Source organism: Thermobia domestica, chromosome 11, assembly GCF_964235325.1.
Source record: "Thermobia domestica chromosome 11, izTheDome1.hap1.1, whole genome shotgun sequence".
In the NCBI taxonomy this organism is placed as follows: Eukaryota; Metazoa; Arthropoda; class Insecta; order Zygentoma; family Lepismatidae; genus Thermobia; species Thermobia domestica.
Window position 1 is genome coordinate 132,504,119 of NC_137464.1, and position 16,905 is coordinate 132,521,023.

The 16,905-nt window shown below is 36.7% G+C and overlaps 1 protein-coding gene across 4 annotated transcripts in view; it reads right to left on the reverse strand.

Annotated features, from left to right (window-relative positions):
* Positions 1-16,905, reverse strand: part of wdb (serine/threonine-protein phosphatase regulatory subunit widerborst) — a 426,118-nt gene that overhangs the window by 301,432 nt on the left and 107,781 nt on the right. Inside the window, exon 1 of one of the 4 annotated variants that reach the window (XM_081731144.1) lies at positions 234-679. The exons of the other annotated variants lie outside the window; for them this stretch is intronic. The gene's annotated coding sequence lies outside the window, so the exon portion shown is untranslated. Of the gene's footprint in view, positions 1-233; positions 680-16,905 lie in introns of those variants that run through there. 4 annotated transcript variants of the gene reach the window in all.

Consider the following 16,905-nt stretch of genomic DNA (forward strand, 5'->3'; position numbering starts at 1 on the left):
CGTTATTTCCCCTATATAAGGCATAAATTGTATGGATTAAAAAACACTCCCAATTTGTACACAATCTGTGATACAAATTTTTCCTGACCAATTTATATACAATCCGTGATACAAAATGGCTTCTATTGTTTCACCTGTACGTTAATACCCGGCGAGGTGAAATACAGTTCAATCTTACGGGGACACACACAGAGATTTCTTTCTAATAATAAATTGAAAAAGAGTGTACTCACAAAACTGTCCGCTGTAGTAAGATGTACTATGGTTCTCTCCGTGGCAGGGCGCTGAGATGTTAGTCCTATAGGAATTTCCTTCCACACAAGAGAACTTCGTTGTGAAAATCAAAACACTAACCACTATCCAGTCTATTGCTTCGATGCACTGTAAAATAACTCACAAGGTGGGAGTTACTACTCTGCACTGGATGTGTCTCCTGCGGCCCATACTCTCCTCCAATTTGTAACAGTTCAGCATCCGATGTTCAACTAATTCATTAGCCTTCTCGTCTCCGTACTTGCTTGGTCCTCCGCTCGGATCTGAACCACTGGACTCCTGCATTTACGCCACAGGACTTCCATGTCGATCTTCGCAGAACTGTCGGAGTACTTCACAAACAACTCAAGTTGTTCCCTGGACTACCACAACAGGCCAGTCCATAAGTGACACCACAGGCCAACCCACAAGAGCATCCCACTCGTGACATCATTTTTGATCTGTTGCAGCTCCAGTACGACGTGTGTCTACGAAGTTACAAGTTTTTGGAGACACGTCACATTTATAATAAATGCTAAAAACGTGACAAGTTTCTGCAACTTACGTCAGATCTTATGACTATTTTGTACTTTGGTCACCAATGTTAACTTTCCATATACACCCTTTTGTATACCCAACACTATAGGTGCGTGCGCACATAGACTCTAAGTATTTTCCCTTTTCGTACGCATTTTTTATTATATTAAAAAAAAATTGACGCATTGATATTCAGTGCTTAAGTCCTCATCACGTGTAAGGCCTGGTGACCATTTCCTAACAAACATCTCCAAAAACCTTTCATATCCTGTTCTGAATTACTCCTTTGACTTTGTCTCACCCTTGAAGTCTCTTCTACGTTATACAATGTTAATAGGAATTTTCCAATGAGAATATTCTATCATTGGGATTTAAGAACACACAAAACACACATATTGAACAGATGAAATAAAAGAAACAGACATATATATATACAATATAAACAATTGGTAACTTCTCAATTAAGAAGGGAAGTTCGGTCGTCCTTTTATCATCCCTTGACATAATTAAATATAATTAATCAACATCAAGAAGTACATAATATTCAATTAAAGAAAAGAAAAAGAAAAATACAATAATAAGATGTACGGCTGTGACATAGGCCTACTAGTAGTCAAAGCCCAGATTTAAATATCAGGAGCATTTTATTTCAAGTTCCTTAAAGTCCACCCACGTTTAATAATTTAAACCCTACAACATCCTTATTTTATTTTTATATCTGACAATTGATATATAGCATTAATAGCTCTATTTTCTACTGAATTAGGCCTACTGTTAGTCAAAGTCTACATTTTAATACCTTTTTATACCCATCATACGTTTTGCTAAAGCGAAATGAAATATATCTCAGATACTTTCAGGCATAGCGAAAAAAAAAAAAAAAAAAAAAGGAGAGAGATACCCTCTCCCCAAAATCGTTTTCCGATATTTCTGTGCTGCAAAATTTCTTGCACCGAAAGTTTCAGCATAGGGGAGGGGGTTGGATTGATTTCTTCAGTAAAAGGAAGTAGTATTCTTTTGTTTGTCCAAATCAGTTTTCAATTTATATTTTAATATTCAAAATCTACTTCATATTAATGTTCAAAGTCTAGTTTTCATTTTTGTCATATTTTCCAGTTTGCCATTTTTCCACTGCTTACTTGTATTTATTTTATTCAGGTTTATTTTCCTTTGCAATTAAATTAATTAACCTATAAACGTACTTAGTTATCATTATTGTATTCTTTATTGCATTATCTTATAACACAATTATATTATTAGTGGTGAGCTTATGTCCGCTTTTGCATTAACATAGGTGAGCTTATGTCGGAGACATTTAAAGAGGGTCGCAAACGAGATGCAGGAAAAATTCTTCTCTCTTCCTGGCTTGTTTCTTCCCCACTTGACAAATGTTATATTGCTTTGCTTGGTGAATCCGTTTCCTTGAACATTCAGAAAATCAACTTAAACTATTGCTTTTGCAAAACTCGTCTTTCTTTTAATCCCCAAACGGAAACATGACGGCAGAAAGTTTGCTATTCTCATTGCTAGTTTCTCATTTTAGATAGTGTACATTTACCACAAAGGCGGTGCACGTGCACCGGTTCACCCCCCTAAATCCGGCTCTGTACATACATGTATGTTGTATACGTCCATTTATATACGAGATCCTGACCGCCTATATTGTTTCATACGGAAAGTACGTACACATGGAACACTTACAGAAAGTATTATAAAACATGCGTTTTCAGTTATACGTTTGCTGTCCAACTACAGGATTTACAAATGTAACATACGATTTTACGTACGCCACGTACACTTTTTTCTCAGTGTATGGTTTTGAAGCATGGTCTCGGATACATAGCTATTATCTACAGAGCACGACAATGAATGAGCCTCGAGGCTTGGCAATACAATAAAACTTGAAGGTGAATGCTTTTAACATATCTGGGATTTACTAATTTTGTTGTACTTACTAATTCATGCAGTTCCTGAGCAAAAAATTATTATCGGCCAAGGTCGATTTCCACTTCACTGACTCGGGGTTGGATAATTGGTTTCTTAACAAGGGGGATGAGACGGGAGGAGGGTTAACATTCTTCAGAGCACTAACACCCTTACTTTAAATGATGATAGGGGTTCAGAAGGTGTATACTGGATTGTGGACCACACAATGGTTCAATACTTGGTATATCATACTGTAATTTGGACATCTTCGTTACGCTGACTAAACAAAAAAAAATTACCTATAATTTATTCCTAATAAAAATCATTGGAAAACCGTATTATAAGCCCTCCCACTGATCTAGTGGCTAGCACGGGCGACTTTGACGATCGATTCCCTGTGGGAAAGTATTGAACGACACTGGTTCAGATTCCACGTTAAAACTAAGTCCATGTCTCCAACTATCAGCCTCGCTGATGAAAGGGGACGGTGAAAGATAATTAATCAATCAACAGTATTTCAAATTTCAGCTGCATAAACAACCTATGACTTGTAGAACTAGTTCATTTTGTTAAAGCAGCTGTTCTAACCAAGTTTAGTATTAACGTGTCAGGTATTTCTATGAGATAAGAAAAAACATTATTTTGTAACTAAATGATAGTTCTATCCACGTAGATTCTGCAAACAGAAACAATGAAAATCGATATAAAAGTGACTCACATTATTTGAACAAAAATCGATTTAGAAAATAGTTTGGGCTGCCGCAAAAATAAAAAAAGTTAGAAAACTCCGATTAATTGTAACAACTCCATCAGGGGTTGAATTTGGAGGAGGCATACGCTATTAATCAGCCCATTAAGGTGTACAAGCTCGCGAGCATGGATCTTGCGCTCAACTGGGCTGGGGCACAATTATTGAGACCGAGCCCAACTCAGAGAAGTGAGCCCGAGTGCAAATGACGTCGAGCCCCAATGAAATTCGTGAGCGCGAGCCCAATTAAGGAAACTGAGCCCGAGCACGAATGAGCGCGAGCCCAATTGAGAGAAATGAGCCCGACCGCGAGCGCAGTCGAGAGAAGAGAGCGTGAGCTCAAGTGAGCGAGACCCAGTTGAGACAAGTGAGCGTGAGTCCCAGTGAGTGCGAGCTCAGTTGAGAGAACTAAGCGCGAGCGCGAGCCCGGGTGAGTGCAAGCCTAATGGAGAGAAGTGAGCGCGAGCCCGAGTGAGTGCCAGATCAGATAAGATCAGTGAGTGCGAGCGCGAGTGAGCGCGAGCCCAGTTGGCAGAAGTGATCGCGAGTGCTAGTGATAGCGAGTCCAGTTGAGACAAGTGAGCGCGAGCCCGGGTGAGTGCGAGCCCAGATAAGATTAGTGAGTGCGAGCGCGAGCCCAGTTGGGAGAAGTGATCGCGAGCGCTAGTGATCGCGAGACCAGTTGAGACTGGCGAGCGCGAGCCCAGTCCAGAGAGATAAGCGCGAGCCTGAGTGAGTGGGAGCCCAGGTAAGATTAGTGAGTGCAAGCGCGAGTGAGCGCGAGCCCAGTTGGGAGAAGTGATCGCGAGCGGTAGTGATCGCGAGTCCAGTTGAGACAGGTGAGCGCGAGCCCAGTTGGAAGAAGTGATCGCGAGCGGTAGTGATCGCGAGTCCAGTTGAGACAGGTGTGCGCGAGCCCAGTTGGGAGAAGTGATCGCGAGCGGTAGTGATCGCGAGTCCAGTTGAGACAGGTGAGCGCGAGCCCAGTTGGGAGAAGTGATCGCGAGCCCGAGTGAGTGCGAGCCCAGTCCAGAGAAGCGCGAGCCCGAGTGAGTGCAAGCTCAGTTGAGAGAAGTGAGCGCGAGCGCGAGTTCAGTTGAGACAAGTGAGCGCGAGCCCATTGGAAAATAGCCACCTCTGGGACATAGTGCTCGTGGGTTTTCTCGACACTCCCACTTTCTCATTCCACCAATTCGTCCATCATAATTCACTTGCTTTAATCATAGTCTTCCTAAACCTAATAGGCATAACCCTGGGACATAAAAACGTAAAGATTTCATTTTCAAGCTGTTAACCTAAACCAATCCGAACCGAAAATCAGTTGTATTTTCTACTGCTCATTAAGTGTAATATGTGCATTATAATATGTAGAGAATAAAACATGTAGAGAATAAAATATGTAGAGAATAAAACATGGGGAATCGTAATTCCATTCAAAAGTGAAACAGCTGACTCGTAATACCGTATCCTAAAATGAAACAATTACATATCGTTTGGAACTTTTCCAAAATATGTATGCATATTCTGAAAAGTGCCACTGTTGGAGTGGGTTGTTTTCTGAGTGTGTCAGTGTTTCGTGGGTTAACAGCATGTGACACACTGCGACCCACCCCCACCAACCCACTCTGCTTACTGCATTGTAGACAGCATCTTCTGAACAGTATATTTTTTAACCCTAGACCCTAGCCATAGCATTTAAAAACGTTTCTGATTGGTTCCAGTTTGCGACTATCCAAACCTTCTGGTGTATGCATTGCGTATTATAGTAGTAACAGAAGAAAATGATCACTGTTGCAATTGAAGATACTTGAAGCAGTTGAGGTTAAATATTATGGCAGCCAAGGTTGAATAAAACGAGCCCTGCCGGGCTTCTAACCGGTTCCTACTACTACTACCATTACTTATATTGTGGATGCGTATTCGTACGCAAAATTATACACGTAACGTAAGTAAACCACCCTTTTGAGTGTTTTCATCTTATTTTAATGAAAAGTGTTATGAAAATTTAAAAAAATATATATAATATAAAAATAAACGTTTCTTGGCACGGGTTTGAACCCACACCAAAAACAATTATAATTACTAGTCCATTGCGCCAGTACGCTCGGCCACGAAGACAGTCAGTAGCAGGCTCTCAATTTCTCCTATATTAGTGCTACGAGTACGTGGCGAGAAACGGATAACTCCAACCAGAACCGCGTATTTAGCTCTTATGAGTAGGTCGAGCGTGATTTAAAAATACGCTTCTGAACACAGCCGAATTTGTCTACGTTTTACTTTCAAAGCCTCCATTTCACTTTTTCATTTGTTTCTGTTTACTTACCTCAGATGATTAGGTGAAAAAAGAACTCGAGGCATTTTTGCATATTGGTATTTTTAATAGTAATAATAGCAATAGGACTTATATTACTACTTGGCTTTCGAGACGCAGGCTGAGAGTTTTTATGGGAGCTTGCTGGAAAATATACATTTTGAATCACTATTATATAAACTACTATATAAAAAAAATGGATATGTGTGTCTGATGATAACGGCCAAATTGCAAAGTCAAATGAAATCACTTTTGCTATATAGTTAGGCCCTAATCCAAACTGGGATGTTATACGCTTTCATTGTAATAATATCCTAAGGGATAGTGGAGATCCCAATTTTAGCGAAAAAAATTAGTATCTCACAAACAGTTAAATTTACGGAGCTGAAATTCAGTATATTAACTCTATTGAAAATGAAGAGGAACGAAGAGCAACATCTTTTAAAGTTCTCCTTTACGGGGAGAGGCGCCACTTTCTATATATGATAAATTGATAGTGGGTTGGCTTGTAAAAATAATCGAAAACAATCAATATTAGTTGAGAAACAAATGAGAAACAAAAAATACAGTGCTTCGCATCATATATCCATATATGCTTACCATGCGCTTTCTACTATAATAATTGCTGAAGCTTGTTTATTATATGGAGCACTTAGAGCACATGGCAATCAACCCATAGTGAAAAAAATAGACAAAATTTGTAATGTAAGCTTCTGTACGTTGGTCTACTTACCTTGATTCGGGACTTTCAAATTTCATCCGTTTCTGCACTGAAAAGTATCGATAAATCAACAAGGAAAAAATTAGACATTTGCCCATGACAATCGTATTAGCATTTTATATCGTGAAGGTCAGATCCATCGTTATTGTAACAGAGCGATGGTTGAGCGATTTACCGTAGAAATTCAAGCTCCGATTAGCTACAATTTAATAACCTGGATTTATTACGAAGTGTAAACTCTAGTCGGTAAAGAGACTGTGGATCATTTGTCAAAGTTGGTGTTGATGTTTTGGAGAGTCAGTCGTTCATGATGGATCGTGGACCGCAGTAGGTGGTGGGTAATGGTGGATCAGGGTTAGAGTGGGTCACAGTAGGTGGAAGATCGTTTTCATTGACTCACGCAATCTCTGATGCCAATATAGTGTATGCAAACAAAACCTGGTTTTCTGAATAAACGGACCAATTCAGTTATTTCGTAAATTTTGTACAAGTCGAGACAGGATTTTCCTCACCATATTCGAAAAAATGAAATGAAATCTTTGAGTTTTACGTCACATGATTATGCCGGTTAGGCTAAAGGAGACGCGGAAGATGAGTAATGGATGAAATGGTGGAATGAATAAAGTGGGAGGAAACGGGAGAACCCAGAGAAAACCCACGCACATGGTGTTTGTCCACCACAAAGTTCGCTTGGTGGGGGCTGGGATCGAACGCGGGACCCCAAGCACCAGAGGTGAACGCTCGACCACTGAGCCACCGCGGCCCCCTGACCATATTCGAGTCAAGACACGGCTCTTTCAATACAGAAATATAATTTTTCGAGCCGAGACATCACTTTTACAGTACATTTTTGAGACAAGACAGATATCTTGTCTCGTGCGCATCCCTATTCGTCGAGTTCTGTTTCCTTCCATTTCCTTCATTCCACCATTATCATTCATTTATGATCACCGTCTCCTTAAGCCTAACCGGCATGAACGAGGGACATAAAACAGATTTCATTTCATTTTTCCTTTCGAGCGACGAAAGTGGCGATAGTGGAAAAAACCGAATTCGAGATTTCAATGAATTTAAGTTTCATGGCTCCGACCATATTGGTAAAATGGCTTTTCGATATATGACACAATGCTTGTCACGGTTTTACGTACACTCAACTAGTGGCCATGCCATTCAACGTATCTGGACCAATTCTAGACATAGCGGGCCTTATGCAGAGTCGTCCTGAGACGTGCTTAGTAGTATACTAGAGTTAGGTTATAGTCAGACTTAATATGACGCTAATCACACGTCAAAACGACATTGCATAAGGCGAAATGTTTTTATAATATTCTAACGTTCAAATGTTCCTACTGCATTTCAAAATAAGGGTAGTTTACAGAAGGATGAACATTTAAAATAATTAAATTTTCTTAAAAACAACTGTAACGAGTTTATTTATTTTTTATAAATAAATATTTTATTAACAATTCTACGCCGTATTATGAATTATTACTTTGAAAAAATACGAAAGGTGTAATTTAATGTACGGGATGAGTTCTTTACGCACAATTTTCTCAATTAGATTTCAGATATGTCACTAATAACCTAACAATATCGCATAATTCATTCGTCATGTAAACTTTCAAAAGCGTGAGTGCAGGTGAAGGTTTACACATAGGATGAATTCTACCCTCGATGCTTTCCCCTTTAACGCCTCAGACAATGTTGTTTACATTTCGTACAGAAATGTTTCATTAATAATCTAACAACACTGCATAACTCTTTTGTCTTGAAAAAATCCAGAATAAGTAGTATTCTCATGGAGTGAAGGGTTATATTTTTTTGGCAATTTCCGCACAAATAACTGAAACGAATGTGTTCATAATTCATTAATAATCATTTCAATAGTAATCTTTAAATATGACATAACTCGTTTGTGCCGCTAAAAACAACCCATCAGAGGTAGTTTACTTTAAGGGAGATTTTTTCCCCATGTGGGAAGTCTGTATTTGAATTCGACACTATTACCGGTTATTATTGATCAGTTTTTGTACATCTCCTCCTCCCTCGCTTCCAAGTTGCGAGAATGAACTTGGATTAAGTGGCATCGGAAGTGTCACTATTCATCTCAGCGACCCTCAAAAATATAGGTTCGACACTAATATCAGTCGTTTTCGTTCATTTTTATATACCTATCCTCCACCAAACTGCAGAGCTAAATTTGGATTTTAACGGCATCGGAAGTGCCACTATGAAAAGGGAAAAGAAAGAAAAAGAAAAAAAGAAAGAAAGAATTCTCGTAACAAAAGAGGGGGAAACCCTGTATTGTGCAAATGAGATGCATGGAGTAAGTCGTGAGTGGGAACCCTTCACCCCTGGTGGGGGAATATTCATGAAGCTATCAGCTTATATCTAATTTAATAGGAATATATAATTCATGTCTTACTTTTGAGCATACAAGGTTCAATCAAAACGAGAAAAGTTTTATATCAGACTTCCGAAGAAAAATAAAATAAAATAAATTAAATACATGACCGTGTCTATTATATATAGAATTCCCAGTCACGACCCCCTTTTCAGTTTTATTAAAAAATAGAAGTAGTAGTAAGGAAAGAAGACGAAGATGGGATAGGAAGAAGAAAAGAAAAAAGGGAAAGTCAGGAGATGAGGAAATAGGGAAACCGTTGCTAGATATTTTTGAGAAATATGGTAAAGGAAAGTGGATAATTATCGAAATGGGATTATTTCCAATAGCTATTGGGTGAATATTCGGTATTAAGGTGATCAAAGGTAGACACATGTTAACCCATACCTCCCAGACCTAGATCCATTTAACCCCAACTACCGAATTATCCCAAAATGAAATCTGAGTTTTACGTCCCACGCTTATGCCGGTTAGGCTAAAGGAGACGGTGATGATGAGTAATGAATGAAATGGTGGAATGAAGAAAGTGGGAGGAAACGGGAGAACCCCGAGAAAACCCACGCACGCGGTGTTTGTCCACCACAAAGTTCACTTGGCGGGGGCTGGGATTGAACCCGGGACCCCAAGCACCAGAGGTGAACGCTCTACCACTGAGCCACCGCGGCCCTACCGAATTATCCCAATCTAGCTCTAAGATAGATGAGAAAGTTTAATTTAACAGTTTATTCATTATTTCCGAAAGTTCTTGACTAGTATCCAGTACTTGAAGCATAAACGATGAAGTTGATGGCATGTTATAATTAACCACAGAGAAGAACCAAAACAAAAAATCAAAGCAACACACATATTTGTCGAAGATTTTGAATTTCAAAGCTCTCCCATGATGATCATTCGTTCAGGCTATTTATGTCCCTTCTGCTTCCTTTATAGAGCCAACTGAAATTGAGTTAGTATTGACTTTCAACGACTTTAATTGTCAACTACCATTAATTACAGTAAGTCACACATATATGTCAAAAGAATTGGTGCACTTAATACTAAACCTACATTTCGCTCGCACACACATTCATACAGGACAATGTATACTTCAGGTTGCATTTAGTTGAATTAAACTAACCTAACTACATTTCTACAGACATTTATTACATTCCAAGAAAATTTAATTTGACAGCACAGGAGAAATTTCGATACATAAAAAGAAAATAATAATAGTAATAAAAATATGCTTTATAGACATGCATAGAAATTTGTTACTTATCAACAATATCGAATAACACACTTATTTTTACAGATACATTAAGAGTTGGACTACGTTACAAAAAAAAAAATGACAGAACGAACGACGAAGAAAAAAAATCAAAGGTCAACATTGAACATATTTAAGATTCAGTACGAACTAATACATATCAATGTAAAAGAGGAAAGAAAAAAATATAATTGGTTAATCATTTAAAAAAAAACTGGTAGCATTTTTATGGAGTCTCTATCCTAACAGGGGAAATTTCGACAATTTTGAGTCCTTTTCTCACGTCGATAATAACTCCTTTATCAACTCTCTTTATGCATTATGATTGGCGTCCATTAGAGTAGTTAGTCGTTTGTCTTAACTACAGAGATAGTTGCTTCACATTATATATATTTTTCATTTCGTCAATTGACGCACTTCGTATGAAAATTTCCAAATTTCATGAGATTTAAAAACAGTGAATTTAGTTCCAAACATTGGGACATATTTCTATTATAGGATAGTTCAATGGAGCTAGATTTCCGGACCTATCCTAGGTCCTGTATTTACACTACGAAATTATTAATCAAATTTCAGTTCAATTTAAGATCACTAAATTTCATTTCTGGTTTATATCGTGGAGTCAAGAGATTCGAGTCACTGAACTGACGAATGACAAATAGTTGTTTCCGGTCGTAGGGGAAAGATTTGGGGCACACTGTTTCATAATTCACTGATTTCGATACAGTTTCACAAAGTAACTTTGGATAAGGATTAGGGTTACTTTTACGACCTGTTACTTGTTCTATTTACATGCAACATTTAACATAGTATTAAAAATTTAATAGTTACGAACATTAATAACAAATCCGTAAGGTGTTATTTATTACAAGTTACGCGGCAATACTCTACAAACATAAACAGTTGGTCAGTATCGGGTGTCAGAAATCTATGGCAACCTAAAACAACCAGGGTACATACCGAGCCCTTACATACATATTCGCTCATATATATATTCATATTACTCAATATAATAAATTTTATTCTAATATTAATCTTAGTATTTCGTCGACACTTAACTTTCTACATAATCTTTTCATATTCAATAAGTATTCACACTTTCTTGGCTCAAAACAAAACAAAAAACCCTGACTAACAAAATTCTTTTCTTTTAATAAGGTTGCAACATTGAAATGTATATGTAAACCTGATAATCAATAATAATTCCATTTACTAAGATCCGCGTATAGAGAAATGGTTGATATTATTTAATAAGTCGACACAAAAAGTGGAAATACAACAAATAGAACAGGCACGTAACTTCTCAAACGATGTAAGCATACATATGTATAAATATATATAGAGAAAGAAAAAATCAACATTATTTGAAATTAGTGGACCTAAACTACTAGTACATACACATCATATAACCAATCAATAGAAAGAAAAACCAGAAGTCAGTAATCAATGGGTATAGTTTGTACGATTGATGAATAATAATCAAGCTTCTGGGTATCTGAAATCGTAGTGTACTCTCTCGTCAGTCCCTTCCATGGTGGATTGAGTATCGTGAAAAATGGTTCTGAGTTGTTCTGAAATACCGGGAAATACCTCCACGAATTGTATCCCTCGATGTCTCAGTACATACGATCGAAATAAGTGATATGAACATTGTGTTTTCATGAGTTTCAGAACCGGGGGGGAGGGAAGGTTGAAAATAAAAAAAAAACCTTTAGAGAAGGAGTAGAAGAAAGAATAGGTAAAAAGAGAGGAGACGGAACACTACAACTACGAAAGATAAGCGGTCGAATTTATGTATACAACATACTATAACCAAATATTCTCTTTTACGCCAAAAGGGGTTCGGCTTACCAAATAAATAGCCGAAAAACAAATATCTTCAACAACGAGACGAATCTGTGCCCTCAATGGGATTTTCGGAAAGACAAAGGCTTTAGGGAAATCCCACCACTCACCGTATCAGGTCAACGCCACTTAAGGCCCCCCGACCATGCCGGAAGGTTAGAGTAGGTTCTTAATTTGGAATTTCAAAAAGAAAAAAATCCGACCTCTCAGAAACTAAGAAAGTCCAGAACAGTAATGGAAGTAGAGTAATAGCAAAGATATCCCTAACGAGTAATTTGCCAAAATAAAAACTTAAATAAACTGAATTTTGGATCGGTGATTTCAGTGACCATACATCACCGATGGCTACCCTGCGCAGACATGTCAAAGTCTGGGACGTCGTTAATTTCCATCATCTAATTAAACTAAGAAAAGAAACTTAAGAGGACTAGGGGTCGACGTGCGGGTACGCAATGGACCTAGATATTAACTTAGTAGCGGTTGATTTAATTGGATAGCCCTATCCGATCCATCAGCCATATGAACACTGCACAGTAAATAAGCAACGAAGAAAACAATCCACAGTAAATAAGCAACGAAGAAAACAATCTCGGAGAGAATGAATGTTAAAGGTACAACTGACCAAACCTGTACTTTCCGATGATCACAGGATATAGCAGTTATTTATATTATTTTCATTTCCGTAAACCTTCAAAGGTAATTCCTACATGATGCTACCCTATCTGATGAAAGGCTTCAGATCCGGAGCTGTTAATACGAGATACTTAAATGTGAAGTAACATATAATTCCCAACTATACATTACTATCCAATAGCAAACTCGGTTGGATGAATATATCGATGTAGAAATCCAAACGCGAGAGATTTTCGATAAACGTATTCATATTCTCAATATATAATATACACTGGGCCTATTCACTTAAGTACAGGTGTCCTATCATCTCATTCAATTTTATATCACAATTGTATTATTATTATATCATGAATATTTACTCATTTTCATGCGAAGTAATAGTTTACGGACACCCTATTGTAAAGAAATCAGGATGTGCAGATCGTAATGCCCAACAGTTGAATTATTGGTGGAAATATGTAAGATCAACAACATTAACTAATGAAGTATCAAGATTGTAATTGTTTTTTAAAAAATGTAAATAAAATGCAGGAATGTGTTCTAAAAAATATTCAAAATTTTAAAAAATGTATATATAACTTTTAAAAATATAAATATTTAAAATAGAAATAAAAAATTACTATATATTTTTTTAAAAAATCTACATGTTTATAAACGATATTTTCGTTTTCAACTTTTTCTTACAAACATTTTTAAACATGAATGAGTGAAAATATATGCAAAAGAAATAAAACAAAATACCCGCACAACACAAAATCATCGCATTGATATTATTTCTAAAACAGATTCTAGTATTTTTTGATAAAAAGTTTTTCATTTCCTTGGGAATGTCCATAATAAGACTATCAAATATCCAGATTTTTTCTCATCGACGTACATTGCAACGCAATGTGATCCACTTGAATCCGATGTATCGAGATTAATCACAAGTGCAGCAGGAGGTTCTACCGTTACAGGAAGTCTGTCAATAGGGTAATTTTCAATAACACTTGCACCAGTTACTTTATCTCTTAGTAACACTTAACAATTCGTCACTATACACGATGAAGATTATTATTTTTAAACGTAGTAGGTAAGTAACTATCACTGTTATTCACATCTAACACAATCATACTCTCTCATATTCACTATACAGTAATGCTTCATGAACACTGCACCTATATTGTCCCAAGCAATGTTTATTATGTGCACACCGATGAACGTGAAAACTTATGGACAGTTTATTGCTTCTAAATTTTTAACTTCTCTTTGAAGAATTTCTTGAAAATACTTTCTAGTTATTCCGTATGTGTATATGGTTGTAGTATTTGAAAAATATGATTGAAGTGTTTCCTTAAGATGTGAGTATTCTACATCGCCTTCGCGCCAGGTAATGCCATACACATTCTCAGCTAGGTACTTGTTTGTAGTTATGATGGGCCCAGCTAACTTATTTAAAGGAAATGGTGGTTTAAAAATCCTGTTTTCAAGAAAGAGAACGTCATTATTTACAATGGTAAGCTCCTTTAGAATAACATCATCATTATCGTGATAAACAGAGAAGTGTAAACCAAACTTCATCGTACTCAACTGAAAAAATTAGAAGGTATTATCAGTTTAAATATTTCTTTGTCTACTTGTGCTAAGGAATCAAATTGCATGTAACAGGTTCAGTTAAAGTTTCTGAAAATAATACTTTTAATTTTACAAGGAAAGCACGTACTACATCCCATGTATTGCCATCTAAAGTTCCTGTTGGATAGAATAAAAACATACCGAGCATATACATAAGGATATTCTTCAAGAGTAACAGTATGTGAATAATTTTGATAATATATACCACTACCTGAAATCAAGGTATAGTAACTTAGAAGGTATAAATCGTTATTAAAATCAGGGGTGAGGGAGTTGGGAGGAAAGGATTCTGAGCCGACTTGTAACTGCAGTTTGTTAACGTTAAACTTTCGAAACTCATAGGGGTTAAGATGTGATTTCCCATTGAAGGCTGTGTTGAAAGCAATAACCAGGCCTTTAGGAAAATTACACAAAAGATTATCAATGTTGTAACACTACTTGCGCAGGTATAGTATAAGATCTTGTCTCCACTCTCGTCAGAGGTAACTCGGCCGTTTCCAAAACCATTCGTGTATTTAATTGCATAGCTAATTCTGTAGCCATATCAATGCGACGTACATGAAGAACAACTTCCTCAAGTGCAACTTTGTAACTTGTATTTTCAGGAGACATTAAGCAAAAGTTCTTTACTACGATGTAATTTTACACGTAAACTTACTTTATTAGAAAGCATACGATCTAAACTTACAATATCAGTATGAAGACATCCGTATATTTCAAAATATTTATTTTTCACCTTATTAGCACATTTTTGAAAACCAGCATTTGTATTATCAAATTTATTAAAAAGTGCAGTATCTTTATGCCACATGACATGCTAAATGCGTTTGATAAGCATCATAAGAATAATTTAATGTTTCAATGTATGCACGATAAGATCCTGATGAACTAATTAATTTATCATTTAACGAAATATCAATTTGATTGAATAATGAATGTAAGAAATTATTTACCGGTGCAACAGTATCACCAGTTAAATTTGTACCATCAGCTTTTGTAATTTTAGAACGCATGTAGATATAGATATGCAGGATGAATAAATTCCCGTTTCGCCAGTAATAACAAATTCAGTAGGTCCTTCGGAGGTTAATGTAGAAAAAGGACGATATTCAGCATTTGTAGTTGCTTCAATAGCTGTTTGTGTCACTGGTATAGAAAAGAAATCAAATTCATTGGTACATTCAGAACTATTTCAACTTAGGAGCGTCATTATGAAAATATACCGTTGATGTTTACGTTTTGCTGGTGGTCCGAACTTTACAATTGCAGGAGCCTTCCTCTTACGTGACCGTCTCTTGCCGCTACCAGTTAGCAACTCCGACTTTATTAATGCCTTTTGTCTTTCAACTATCACCAGCTTCTTTTACACGCGCACGAAGATTCTTTGAATGGACGATTTTCTAATACATCACCTGGAACTTGTATAACGTTTTGTAATGCCTGACGCCCTACAGTTTTTGCACATTAAGAAATGGTAAAGCAAAACGAAATAACCCTTTAAAGAAACTACCTGTCCCCCTTGATATACAGGTCCTGAAATATATACCATTCTACGTCCACGATGATAACAATTCTTGTTCTAATTATTATTTAGCACATGCAGGAGAGCGTTTAAAATAGTGTTACGGTCAGTGTCCCAGACCGAAATGGCAAATTTCGCCATGCATTTTTAATAGTATTTCGATTGTGTTAAAACAGACTTGCAAGTGGCATATTATGAACACCTTCAAAGGTAATTGTTTGAACTATTCCTATTTAATATTAGATTGTTGCTATATGTAATAATGGTGCTTTTGTATCACCTAAAAATTGATATTGTATGTCTGTATAAATAAAAAGTTGATGTGGATATTCGATTTCTACGTATGGTTGTTTGAATCCACGAGAATCTTTAACAAGATCTTTTTTGGAAAATGTAGGCCACAACGTAACTGATTCTACACGTTCATCACATCAAAATGAAATATTTGAAAAGCTAAATCTTATAAAATTTGATACAGCGTTTAATTCTTCTAGTAAATGATGAGTGGGTGGACATCCAAAAATAATTTTACTTTTCACAGAATCTCCATTTTAAAATTTATCCCATATAACATTTTCACCTTCGGTAACTGTAACATAATGGAATGTGTACTTCACTTAATCGAACATGCTAATCGGATTCCGATAAACGAATATTTTTAATTGACTACTAAAATGTGTTCGATTATATGTAGGATATACATCTGCACTAGCATTTGAAACGAATGTAATGAAAAACTGTATGAATGTAATGTAATGAAAAACGAATGTAATGAATGTAATGTAATCATAAACACTTTCAGATATTATTTTCGTTTAAAGTATTAGGTTTGAACTTTCAAAACGAAATGGTAATTTTAACCCGTGTTCATCTTTTAAGTTTACTTCTACCGTATCAAAATATTTTTCAGCATTAACAATTGTCTGAAACATTTTACATGACCGTGTTGTACAGTCCGCCGCAAAAAAAAAACCTACATGAGCGTAGAAGTTTATTGTGAAGCGACGAAGTTTTTTGCTCCAAAACAAGTGTGCAGGTGAGGACGCGAAGGTTCCTCCTGGTGTGATTCGTGCCACTTAGACGTCATGTTGATTCCCTGGGCTGGTAGGCGTAGTTTCACCGTGGATTCAATCGACAAATATCCCG